We start from the raw sequence: 14,213 nt of genomic DNA, 5'->3' as shown, positions 1-14,213 counted from the left end.
TTCATTTACCTTTCCAGTGAAATGCTTCCGTTCAAGTTGATTAATAGTACTAGGATGTAACTGGAAATTAGCCACATTCACTGGTTGGTTGACAATTGTTAATCTGTCGGTTGGTGTATTTGCACCTTTGTAGTCACCCAACAGTCTTTCTAGTGGCGGTGGATTCTCCCCCATTATTTCAATCTCTCTCTCAGAACCTGAATATGAACTTGAATGAATGGAAGGTTGTTCGTGTGATACCAGTCTAGCCAATCGAGCTTGTCTGAGTCTTTCCCGCAAAGTTCTTTCGATTTCTACATCAAAAGAAAAATCAGCTGAGGCCTTACCTCGCATACAAATATCAAACACAAATTAGTTGATATTAATCAAAATAAATTATTAAAATAACGGAAAATAAATTTTAGTCGCAGAGCAACAAAATTTCAATTGAAATGGTTTAAACTTTATATTCCGCAGTCCCCAGCAACGGCGCCAAAAACTTTATCGGGAAAATAGTAAGTGTACTATTTTGTCAATGTAGTAATAATAGGGACGTTTCCCAAATATGTATCTCGAGGACCACGCAACAATATGAGTTTAAATTGTTATTCAATTGAACAAAACAAATAATTGGGGGTTTGTAAAAAATCACTGTATAAAGGAATGAGAAATGAAAGCAGAATAATTTTTTTTCACAGTTTATAATAATATGCCAAGGATGGTGTATGAATATCTCCGGTAATGACCTTGAATATATATCTCCTTAAACAGTTCAAAATTTGCAATTATCGGATCTTAAAATTGTTTCCTCCTAAGACCTCAAAGGGAAACCTTTGGTTATTCATTCTAATCTCTAAGTCCTTAGGTGATTACAATGAAACCAAGCCGTATGAAATAACAAGATATAACCAGTAACCATAGGGTATCCCTTGCCCTAGGTGATATCCTCTATAGTTTCACTGTACAAAAACCTTAACAATTGCAATCCCGCAAATTATTAACCATATAACAATCCTTATTTTTCAGATAAAGAAAGCATTAAAAACATTGCACAATGAAATTGACAAACAAACATCATATATTAAGGAAATTGTCAATTCAGAGTCATTACACGATCAATTCAAGGACACCCCCTGGTATTGGGGGGTTTAGCCACTCATATTATTCAAATAAGATATAATATAAAATTTAGACTTTACAAGAATAAGGGAATCCCCTTGATCTTCAATCACATCCACTCTTGAAGGACCTCCATTCTTTGAAAACTCTTGATCGCTTCAATCTAAATCGTACCAAATCGATATCGTGTAAAAAGTCCCTGGTCTAAGTCTCCAAAAGTCCCCCAAATATTTACTAATCAAATATTTGATGTAGCAAATGTCTACAATGCCCTCCGGGATCAACGATGCCACAACACAGGAAAAAAATATAAAATGAGGTGTCCAAGCTAATACTGACCATGTCAGGCAACATGACCGACCGTGTTGGCTAACTGATGCACTGGCTCCAACACGCCCCTTCCAGGGTTGCTGACACGGGTCGTGTCAGCTCCCTGTTTTTGCACATGGCTTCCCTTCTCCTGAAACAGGCTGTGTTGGGCAACACGGGTGGTCGTGTCAGGGCTACTGTACCATCAAATTTCTTCTTCCGACGAGCCCGGAACGTCTGATTCCCTTGGCGAGTCCTTGGGTATTCTTGCTTACACCTGAAACCAATAAAACTACCACAAGGAGACATAAAATGGAGTATAATGACTCAAACAAAAGGTAATCATCAAACTAAAATAGAAATGCAAACATCTAATTTACTAAACAAAAAACATAACAGGTAGAATAATGTGTTACCAACTTCGTGAAATTGTGCCGAATGAGTGTCAGAAAACAAGTAGAATTGGAGATCGATCACACCCCATATTTCATCAGAGAGAGACTAGAGATCTAAAATTTTTGTCTCTTCCATAGGATTGGCCTTCTGTTGGCGTTGCCTGATGTTTTGGACGTCATCCTCCAACGCTCTGTTGTAGTGTCATAATTCATCCATGGCGGCTCGCATCTCCACCATGGCCTCAACCTCGCTTGTACCGTTGGTACCCTTAATAGTGAGGGTATGGAAGGGAAGGTGATGTTTGTTAAAAGGAGGCGTAGCCCAGGTTAGTTTTATCGGGGCCTGTAGTGGACACCACTGTATTTTCTAAAAAAGTACAAGGTGTAGGTGTGTTCCTCCCTGCAAGGGCATGGAGACTCAGAGGCCCTAGTAGGTATATCACACGAACGAGGTGAGGGTAATATCACGGTGGTGAATAGCCCTGTACGGTGGTATTTGAGGTTGTCTAAGTGACTTACTCATAATAGGTGAGAGGCTCTGCTGGCGGTCGACGCTGCTAAGTTGCAGACAGGCGGTTAAATCATCGATGTTAAGGTTATTAGGAGCGAAGTGCTCTCTGAGTAATATTGGGTATTGACTGAATATGACTTGATTCCCTTCCCCTATGAGGGATAACTTATTTATATGGATTCTCCAATGCTAGGATTTATGGTTGTAAGAACAAAGTTGGTTCTACAATGTATCTCTAAGATTTTGATGATAATAAAGTATGAAACATAAATGGTACTCTAACGAAATTTTTCTTAAGTGTGCAGGACTCTAATTAAACAATCAGATAGATAAAAACATCAGATACATAATTCAACTATCAGATGCTGCTCAGAGGAAATACGTCCAAAAGGTTCTGACTCTGATCAACACAGGTACCAGCAAATTAGAAAGAAGTCAGCAACTCTGGCAAAGAAGACTGAATCTAGACTCTGAATCTGAAGAAGTCAAGAGCATAGAGAAACTTTGATGTGTTCAGATAAAAGCAACCTCTGAAGTTAAACTCTGACTAACAAGACTCTGATACAAATTCACCAGTTCAGAACGCGTAACCATGAAGAAATCTGGTTTTGGAAAGAAAGTATTTCTAGAAGGAAATTATGATGCGCACAAAACTATTTTAGAAAGAAACAAGGAGAGTAATGACAATAAACAGTCTTCAATGACCAAGATCCTGTCATCACTCCAACGGTTCTTCTCAACGCCTATATAAAGGACTGAATACTTCACAAGAGAATACACCTGAGACACACAAGAATACAACAACTCTTATTCATCCTCTCTTTCATTTTCACAAGCTGTTGCTCTTACGTGAAAAATTGTTGTTCCTATAACTCTGTAATATTTTCTTTTTTTTGTTAGAAGCACATTGCATTACAAATCATATTATTGCTAAGATATTTCCTCAAGTGACTCTGTGCAGTCTGAATACTTGAGAGGGCTAAGGGATTATTCTCTTAGACGATTGTTTGTGTAATCTTTTAGATTAGTGGATTAAGTCCTTTTTGAAGGCGAAATCACCTTGGCCGGGTGGACTGGAGTAGCTTTGAATTCAAGCGAACCAGTATAAAATTCTATGTCACATTTTTATTTTGTGTGTGTCTAAATTCTGTAAAAGTTTTTATTTTTCAAAATAATTCAAACCCCCTTTCTTGTTTTTCTCTACCTTCAATTGGTATCAGAGCTCCAACTCTGTTATTAGTTTTCTAATCAAACACTTAAAAATGTAGAGAGCTCCAACTTGAGAAAAACACTATGGCCAACACCAATGAAAGAGACAGTTACAATGCTAAACCTCCAATCTTTGATGGATAAAAATTTGATTATTGGAAAGACAGAATTGAAAGTTTCTTTCTGGGCTATGACGTTGATATATGGGATATAGTCGTAATTCGCTACACACCACCTGTGACTGACGCTGGCGTTGCCATTCCCAGAAGAAAAATGACAGATGATCAGAAGCGTGAATTCAAAAACCATCACAAAGCCAGAACGATACTACTAAATGCCATTTCCTACAATGAATACGAAAAGATCACCAACAGGGAAACAACTAAAGAAATACTTGACTTCCTGAGGATGACTCGCAAAGGAAATTCTCAAGTCAAAGAGACAAAGGCTCTGGCTCTAATTCAGAATTATGAAGCCTTCAAAATGGAGGACGATGAAGCTGTAGAGGTAATGTTTTCTAGATTTCAAACCTTAATTGCAGGACTCAAAGTGCTGGACAAAGGCTACACAACTGCAGACCATGTCAAAAAGATTGTTAGAAGCTTTCCAAAGAAATGGAGACCCATGGTCACATCTCTAAAGTTATCAAAAGATCTGAACAACATCAGCCTTGAGGAAGATGAACCTCAAAAGAAGATCAAGTTTGTATCATTAAAGTCCAGATCTGAAAGATGCAAGCCAGAAAAAACAAAGCCTTCCAAGCTGAAGAGGGAGACAATGACGACTCTGAAAAGGAAGACTCTGATGATGAAGAAGATTTATCCCTTTTGACCAGAAGAGTTAAACAACTTTGGAGAAAAAGGAATAATAACTTCAGAAGGCCAAGACCTAAGGGAGACCGCTCAGAATCAACTTCCAGAGGTAAGTCAAACAAAGAAATACCATGCTATGAATGTAAGGAAACAAGTCATTACAGAAACAAATGTCCCAAGTTGAAGAAAGAAAGCTCCAGAAGAGAGAATTTCAAGAAAAGTTCATTCAGAACCAAAAAGGGACTGATGACTACCTGGGACGACAATGGACCCGATTCATCTGAATCAGACTCTGAAGAATAGGCAAATGTTGCACTCATGGCTACCACCTCCAGAAATACATCGGATGGAGAATCTGACTCTGAAGAGGTATTTTCTGATCTTTCTCGCTCCGACCTTAAATCATGCCTTTCTGAAACTCTAAACTCATATCAGAAACTTAAACAAAAATTTAAGGCTTTAAAAGGAGTTCCTGAAAGAACTATCAAAGAATGTGATAAGCTTGAGATAACTGCTTCAGAACTAAAAGATGAAAATAAAACTTTGATAAAAGAAAGAGACTCCATAAATAAACAATGTTTAAAACTTGAAGAAGCACTATCTCAAGCCCCACAAACTTTGAACACAATAATATATGAATATGAAAAATCTTTTCAAAAGTTTCCGAAAAATGGGATAGAAAGGAGCAAAATGACATCCATGGTTTATGGAGTAAGTCAGAATAATAAAAGAGGAATAGGGTATGTCCCCAGTGAAGATAAATCTTCTACAGATGAAAAACCTAAATCTCCTTTTTCTTATCACTACACACATACGCAAACACAACATTTTGATAATGCTAGAAAACCCAAAGTTCTAAGAAACTTTGGGAAAACTAATCATAAAGGACCCAAAAGATTCTTGGTACCAAAGGATAAGATTTTTTATGTTGCAGATATCTTATGCAGCAGAGTTAAGACACCAATCATGGTACCTGGACTCTGGATGCTCGCGACACATGACGAGAAGAAAGCATATGTTCCAAAGCCTGGAACTTAAAGATGCTGGCTTCGAAGGTTTCTGAGGAAATCAGAAAGGAAGAATCAGAGGCTCCGGAACTATTGGTAATGGAACTCTTCCCTCTATATCTGATGTTCTCTATGTAGAAGGATTAACGCATAATTGGTTATCAATAAGTCAATTAAGTGATAACGGTTATGATGTAATCTTCAATCAAAAAACATGTAAAGCAATTAATCAGAATAATGGAACAATCCTATTCACTGGCAAGATGAAAAACAATATTTACAAGATAAATCTTTCAGACCTAAAAGAACAAAATGTAAAATGGCTGATGTATGTTCATGAAGAGCAATGGGTATGGCATAGACGCTTGGGCCACATTAGCATGAGAAACCACTCTCAACTAAATAAACTCGAATTAGTCAGAGGCCTACCTAAATTGAAGTACTCTTTAGAAGCTTTACGTGAGGCATGTCAGAAAGGTAAATTTTCAAAAACATCTTTCAAAAGGAAAAATATTGTTTCTACCTCTAAGCCTCTGGAACTTCTTCACATTGACCTGTCTGGGCCTGTTAAGACAGCGTCAGTCAATGGAAAGAAGTATGGACTAATTATTGTTGATGACTTTAGTCGTTGGACATGGGTAAAATTCCTAAAGCACAAGAGTAAGTCTCACTCTGTATTCACTAGCTTCTGTTCCAAAGTGAAAAACGAATTTGACTCTAAAATCATCAGAGTCAGAAGTGATCATGGTGGAGAATTTGAGAATAAATTTTTTGAGGAACTATTTGATTCTAATGGGATATCCCATGATTTCTCCTGTCCTAGAACTCCACAATAAAATGGAGTTGTAGAAAGGAAGAATATGACACTCCAAGAGGTGGCCAGAACCATGATCAATGAAACAAATATGGCTAAACACTTTTGGGCTGAAGCAGTAAATACAGCATGTTATATTCAGAATAGAATCTCTATAAGACATATTCTGGAAAAGACTCCATATGAACTGTGCAAGGGAAGAAAACCCAACATTTCTTATTTCCATCCTTTTGGATGCTCTTACTTTATTCTGAATACTAAAGAACATCTGAACAAGTTTGATTCAAAAGCACAAAAAGGTACTATGTTAGGATACTCAAAACGCTCTAAAGGCTACAGAGTATACAACACAAAAACCAAAATTGTGGAAGAATCAGTCCATGTTAGATTTGATGATAAGCTTGACCCTGAAAAGTCAAAGCTAGTTGAGAAACTTGTAGGTTCTGAAGAAAAGGGAGAAGTAGTCAGAAACAAAGCATGACTGGTGGCACAAGGGTACAGTCAACAAGAAGGCATTGACTACAATGAAACCTTTGCCCCAGTCGCCAGGTTAGAATCTATTCGCTTACTTGTTTTATTTGTTGTAAATCATTCTATCAAACTATATCAAATGGATCTCAAGAGTTCATTTCTTAATGGTTATATATCAGAAGAAGTTTATGTCAATCAACCTCTAGGTTTTGAAAACTCTAAATGTCCAGAACACGTTTTTAAACTTAAGAAATCACTGTACGGTTTAAAACAAGCTCCTAGAGCTTGGTATGAAAGACTAAGTAACTTCCTTCTGGAACATGACTTTATTAGAGGAAAGGTTGACTCTACACTCTTATGTAAAAACATTAGAAATGATCTCATGATATGCCAGATATATGTTGATGACATTGTTTTTGGTTCAGCTAATCCTTCTGTATGTCAAGAATTTTTTGAGCTAATGCAGGCAGAATTTGAAATGAGCTTAATGCAAGAACTAAGGTTCTTTCTAGGGATTAAAATCAATCAAGCTTCTGAAGCTACCTACGTTTATCAAAGTAAATACATAAAAGACATTCTGAAGAAATTCGAAATGGCTGAATGCAAACCTGCTAAGACACCTATGCATCAAACCTGCATTCTGGAAAAAGAAGAAATTAGCCAGAAGGTTTATCAGAAGCTCTATCGTGGTATGAAAGGCTCTCTTCTCTATCTGACTGCTACACGTCCTGATATTCTGTTTAGTGTATGTCTCTGTGCTAGATTCCAATCAGATCCTAGAGAATCTCATTTAACAACTGTTAAAATAATCCTCAGGTATCTGAAAGGAACCTCTAACCTGGGCCTGATGTATGAGAAAACATCAGAGTATAGACTTTCTGGTTATTATAGTGCAGATTACGCATGGGACAGAATGGAACGTAAAAGTACATCTGGGAACTGTCAGCTCTTAGGAAATAATCTTATATCTTGGGCCAGCAAAAAGCAATAAACCATAGCTCTATCCATTACAGAAGCAAAATATATATCAGCATCACAATGCACTACTCAGATGCTCTAGATGAAAAATCAACTTGAACACCTTCTAATTTTTTAGAGTAACGTTCCTATTTTCTATGATAATATGGTTGCCATCTGTTTAAGTAAGAATCCTATTTTGCATTCCATAGCTAAGCACATAGAAATAAAACACCATTTCATTAGAGACTATGTTCAGAAAGGGGTAATCAATTTAAAATTTATTGATACAGACCATCAATGGGCTGACATTTTTACCAAACCCCTCGCTAAAGATATATTCTCTTTTATCTTGAAAATTTTAAACATTCAAAATTGTCCAGAATGAAATGTGCCTCTGAAATACCAAAATAAGACTCTGAAGTAAACATCTGGAAACTGTATCTGACTCTGATGCTACTACCAGTTAGAAGCTACTTGAATCAGAAATCCTCAGGATCCAACCCTTTGGTATTCTTGAAGATCAGATAAAGTAACACGTGGTACATCTTGCGTATGACCTTGGAACTTCTAGACAGTTGTCTAGCAGAAATCAAGCGACAGACTCTTGAAATCTCCTTGAGCAGTATGCTGATTTGGGGATTAGACATCCATCATGGGCTGTAATCATTCTCCTCCAAACGTGCTTGCTTGGTTAATGTGCTGCATTTAATGTCTTAACAGTTAAACTCCCTCATTACTGTCATTTTGCATGCATCCTAATGTGTATAAATTCATTTCACATACCACACTTGCACACTTTACACTCACGACCACACTAAACCCTCTCTCTCTCTCTTAGTTCTTCATCATCCTCAAGAAATCTGGAGTTTTCATCAAGTTCTTCATCCAGCAACCTTCATCTTCAACGATGTTCTTCATGGATTCTCAACAATAATTAGTTTACAACTTCTCCTAACAAATGAATTCAACGGAGCAAACACCCATTTCAAGTTAACAAACTACAGCAACGACCAGCATCGTCTCAACCCCAATCTACAAGGAACACCATATCCTCGACCGTGAGCCTCACATCCACCTAGCAACATCATTTGAAAAATTGGAAGTACTATGTGAGTCGCTAGTGGACTTTGAAAACATGAAGAAGAATGGCGTAGACCTAACTGAAGAGTTGAGAATGCAAGGGTGGGAAACCTATTTTCAACGTCTCTATGGCCCTGTGTATACAAATCTGGTGAAGGATTTCTGGCGTTTCGCAGACACAAATGATTGTAGCGGTAAATTCATAATCATCAAGCTATGGATAAGCTAGACATTAAATAACAAGAGTCACCACTGTGTTTTTATTGTTTCCAAGGGAAAAGGGAAAAGTACGAACAAAACCCAAAAGTAAGAAGTTTTCAAATCAAAATTAATAAAGTGTCAGAGATTACAGGTAAGGGGGTTGGTTACATAGAGGGAAGGTGTTAGCACCCAAAGTGTCATAGGTACTCCTAGGGAGCCCTTTTTTGTGTGCATATGTATTTTGTACAAAAATGATGTTTACAAACAAATAGAGTGAGGGGATGAGAAAATAATTCATTAATTATATTTTTGTGTTTGACAAGACCTTCGGACTTGTGCCTACGTGCCAACATAAAAATGAGGGATCAAAACCTCTTAGTTCGTGATACAAATTTCGAAGTGGATGCATTGCTTTTAACAAAATTAAGTTTGAAAGGCACAAAGGCCTGAATTTTTTTGAATGCGTTAGTTCTTTTTTTGGCTTTTGAAAGTTTAGGTCAAGTATAGTTAAGTCTATTTACAAGTTTGATTAAGAAAAGAAATTTGAAAATGCAATGGCATAAGGCCAAAGTTTCTATCTTGCAAAGTGGTCAAAATTTAGAAAATAAAAATTTCAAACAAAGAAGTTTTTTGAAAGGAGGAAGAGATTTTGAAATTAAAGAAATGGGGAGGAGATGAAGAGACTAATCATATGCACAAAATTAAAAGTTAAGAGTTGAAAAGATCTGGCCGATGAGTAGCAATCCAATAGGCAAGAATGCCATATAGAAACCCCAAATTCCCTTGGATATTAGAATCAAGCAACAAACACTGCATACAATATTAACTTGAAGAGCAAGTCATCAGATAAAGATAGCCACATCCAAGCTTAGCCATTCCACGATCTTCTTTAGATTAAGCCCATGTAATAGATGAATTCCATAAGTCATAGGTTCAAAATAACAGCTTCACAATGATCATGTTGCAGATGAACTCAAAGGGATCTTGAATGATGTATCAGATGAAGTTTCAGATTGCAATCACTTGGTTTCACAAAAGTTGGCATTGGCCAAGTCCTTTAGCATAGGGAGGTTGCCTAAATTCTAAGTCCAATTTGTCCAAGATCAAGTCAACGGTCCACACAAAAGTTTTTTTAGGGTTTTTGTTCTTATTATGTATTTTAATGGTCTAAGACCACACAAACAAACAAAATATACACAAGCAAGATATATCACACAATATGGTTCAAATGGACAAAGGGAAAATGACATTAACATAAACAATTAGAATGGTATGAATAATGGCAAATGAATAGAACTTAAAACTTAAAGTGCATTAAAATAAAGGACTTGAAATGAAATGTTAGTTGTTAATGAGTTAGAAGTTAGTATTGTTTTACTTTTGCTTTTCATTTTAAGTCATTCTTTGGAGAACACTCAACCCACTTATCACAAACATGGATCCTTGAACCAACACATCTTCCAAAGGAAGGAAAAAAGGCCAAGTTTCCACACAATACCATGAAAGAGGGGAGACTTACAATCTCACTAACTAGAATACTATGCCTTTTGTGTCTAAAATTTAGCGCTATGTTAAGCAATCATAATTGGACTTATGTAGAAGTCACAACTATTTGAGGTCGGGCAATAGAATTTTGGTGTTAATGCATGTTAGAGACATAGTATAATGGACTATGCTCATGAAACATACCACACACAAAAAGAATATGCAAAAGAGGTGGCCTAATCTCATCCATACTTATGTTGATTTTGCAATCAACTAGCCTTAGAACTTAGAGATATCATAGGCCAATTGAGATGAATGCATAAAGAAGGGGAATGAGGTGAAAAAGGAAGGGAATTGATCAAAACTCAAATTGGTCAAAGGATAACTTTTAACAAATTAATATCATTCATTCATTTTGGGAGATGGAATGTATATTCCATCAATCCCCTAAATCCAATGATATTAACTTAACAAAGTCAAATCAACCTTGACCAAGGCCCAACAACATGAGTCAAACTTACACAAATCATCACAATAGGTCAACACAATTATTTGGCATTTATTCAAATTAAAAATACTAAAATAAGGCATTTAAATTAAATATGGTTTTTCAAATTCCTAAAACCTCATCAAAACACCAAAGAAATGGCCATGAGATTTATCATAGGTCAAACAAGATCAAAGGACCTTGGAGAAAAAATTTCAGAATTTTTTAAGACTTAAAAGTATTTTTAAACAATTAAAAATATTCACAAAATCAATTAAATCATGAAAAATGTTAATAATGATCCAAAAAATAATTTTAATTCAAAATATGAAAGAGGAAATTATTTGAATTTTTTTGGTGAAACTCTCATATTTTTGGGATCAATATTAAAATTAATATGAATTAATGAAAATCAAAGGAATAAAAATTAAAATCAAAAAATCAAAAAAATGTGGACCACTTGAACTCCCTCATTAATTGAGGTGGCAGATCAAGTGGTCTGAAACGCGCGTTCCACCAAACATACGAGTCAACGCGTTGTACCAAGGGTAATCACAATCGGGGGCTCAGGATTAAAACATTTTGAAAGGATCTTGTGGCTGGGAGACGTGCCAACACACCGCCGGAGCCAGAGCTCCAGTCTTCTTCTCTGGTGGACCTCACCGGACGGGTCCACCGTCAACCATCACCAAAATAAAAAAGGAGGACATGATCTGAAAGAAAAAATGGCGTAGAGCACGAATCTGACCTCAATTTTAACCAACTCCACATATATAGAAAGATATGAGAAGTTGAATTTTGAGGTGTGTCAACTGAGTTGCTTCGATTTGACCTTTAAGCCACTCAATCTTCTTACTTACATTGGTAGTACTTTAGACAACCAAAGATCCAAGAGAATTGATGAGAATTGAGTGAGAATCGAAGAGATGAAGTTTTCTGAAAATTACCTTCAATGTTGTGCAGAACTTGAGGTTGCTTGCTTCAAACATGATCTGATCACACTTGAGAAGCTTGCAGGGAGTGGTTAGCAATGGTGCAAGGCTTTGGATCCTGGAGTTCTTGAATCTCCAAACAGTTGAGATTCAAACTCAATTTTTAGATTGAAAATTATCAGGTTTTCCTTTAGAATGGGAGGGTTTGAATTGGGGGGCAAAGCTGGCGCGCAAGGTGTCCTTGAAATGAGCTCATAGGCCATCTACTTATAGCATTTGGGATTGATAATTGCACACTTGAAAATTTGCTAAATTTGGTAATGTGATGCACAAGCTTGCACGGGCGTGTACAGGCCCATGAAGAAATCCATTTTGATCCAATTGCAACTGTACTGAAGTTCAAATGATGCTTGATTGGCAAGGCAATGTGAAATGGAGTTTTGGACATTTGATTTCCTCCAATGGTGCAGCTCTGTTAAAGCCATGCGCATCCCTAGAAAACTTCATCCAAAATGCATGAACTTAGGTTCTTTGGAAAGCTTGGATCAAAGGGAACAAGTTTGATGTTGAACACTTTTTAATTTGGATCTTGGATCATGGTGAATTTGAAGGTGGAAGTTTGGAAATTTCAACATGTTGAAATTTTTTCTAAGTGTCAAGCCATATATCTCAACATTCCACCTTGCTTAACTCTTTATGTGAGCTTCAAATGAGAAAAGTGTCTTCATAAAAGTTGTAGCTCTTCCAAATACCTTCAAAATGGTCACCAGTTTCATGTCATTTGTATTTATAATGATAGAGTTATGCCTTTTTGAATTTTGGAAAAATCACTTGTTCAATGGTATAGGTCAAAAATGACCTATAATGTATCCTCATATCACATGCTCATAAAAGTTGATTTAGCTCTCACTCAAAACATCAAAGTTGAAGTAGACATCCTAAATTTGATTTTGAAACTTGGAAATCTTTCATCTCATAAAAATTGAGCAAGTTATGGCCTTGCAAAGTTGACTTTCAAATTAGGGTTTAGACAAAATGACATATAATGTTTCAACATAGAAAATGATTTTCCAAGAAAAACTAGCTCTATATCTCAACATTAAAGTTGTTTGGAATGTTATTTAGAGTAAATTTTCTCTTGTAATCATTTTCATATGGTGAAAATTGTAGGAGATAGGGCCTAGGGAGGCCCAATTTTGATCAGATGAATTCATCTGGCCAACCACCATCAACCAACTTGCTAACCTTCAATTCTATTGACTTTCTTGGCTCATGGTAGATCATATATGCATAAGATGATGAATTTTGAAGTGTCCGTTGAGAAATTTGATCAATTAGTGAGATGGCTTGTTGGAGAAGTTACTCAGGATACCCAGTCAAACTAGGGTTTCCAAGGCAAATCACATCCAAACTCTTGAAGAAAACTTGATCAATATAACATGTAGGAATCAATGGAACTCATAGATGATGCTTATAACCATTATTGGATCAAATTCATGGTTATGCTCTTTGTTATGAGGGCCTCAAACCCTAGATATGAACTTGATAAATCAATCTGATCATCCCCTACCTACAAAAGAGTTAGGCAAATGCAAAGACATATTTTTGGTATTTTGGTTAGTAACATGATAATATACAAGTATGATACAATCACATGGTACTTGGTGATCTCTCCCAAAACAAACCCGATGAGAGAGGGGTAAGGAGGATGCCAAGGTATGATCCCAATGCTAGTGCTTATGATGAAATTGCATGAGGGATCTTAGGGTCAAAATTGGGGTCTTACAATGATCACTACATTGTCTCCTACATTCTGGGAGTCAAGATAGTCATCACTGAGAAATCCATTGCCTCTCTTATGAACATGGAGAAGACATGAGGAAGACACATCTACAACATAAACCCTAGGGCAAAATACTTGTCCCAGGAAATCAACCCTACCATCTTCCAACAGAGTGCTGAAGGCAAGCATTACAAGAACAATGAGCTACATCAGAACCTCCGTGTCTGGTTAAATATCATCTTAGGAACCATTCATCATCACCCTGCAACAAACTTTTTTGACTACATCAACACAGATCAGAAGTGTATCCTGTACTGCATTCACAAGGGTCTGAAACTTTGTCTGCCTGCACTTCTCTTCAAGTACCTCAGAGACTCAGTCAAAGACACCAGAAACAACATGAAGACCAGGAACTACATCCCTCTGGGGAGACTCATATCAGATGTGTTGATTGAGAGTTGCTTAGTGGATCACTTGATTCAGCTCAGACTCATGGAAGATGTCACTATTAACACTGAAAGACCGATGAATGCTCAGAATCTGAAGAGAATGGGAATCATTGATCAAGTCAGAGCTAAACCAACACTTGATACCTCCTGGGAAGAACTCAGGTATCAAAGGGAGATTCCCAACAGACTCTACCCGTTCTCCAAGATTGA

This window comes from Lathyrus oleraceus, chromosome 3, assembly GCF_024323335.1.
Source record: "Lathyrus oleraceus cultivar Zhongwan6 chromosome 3, CAAS_Psat_ZW6_1.0, whole genome shotgun sequence".
Lineage (NCBI taxonomy): Eukaryota > Viridiplantae > Streptophyta > Magnoliopsida > Fabales > Fabaceae > Lathyrus > Lathyrus oleraceus.
This window is presented reverse-complemented; position numbering follows the sequence as displayed.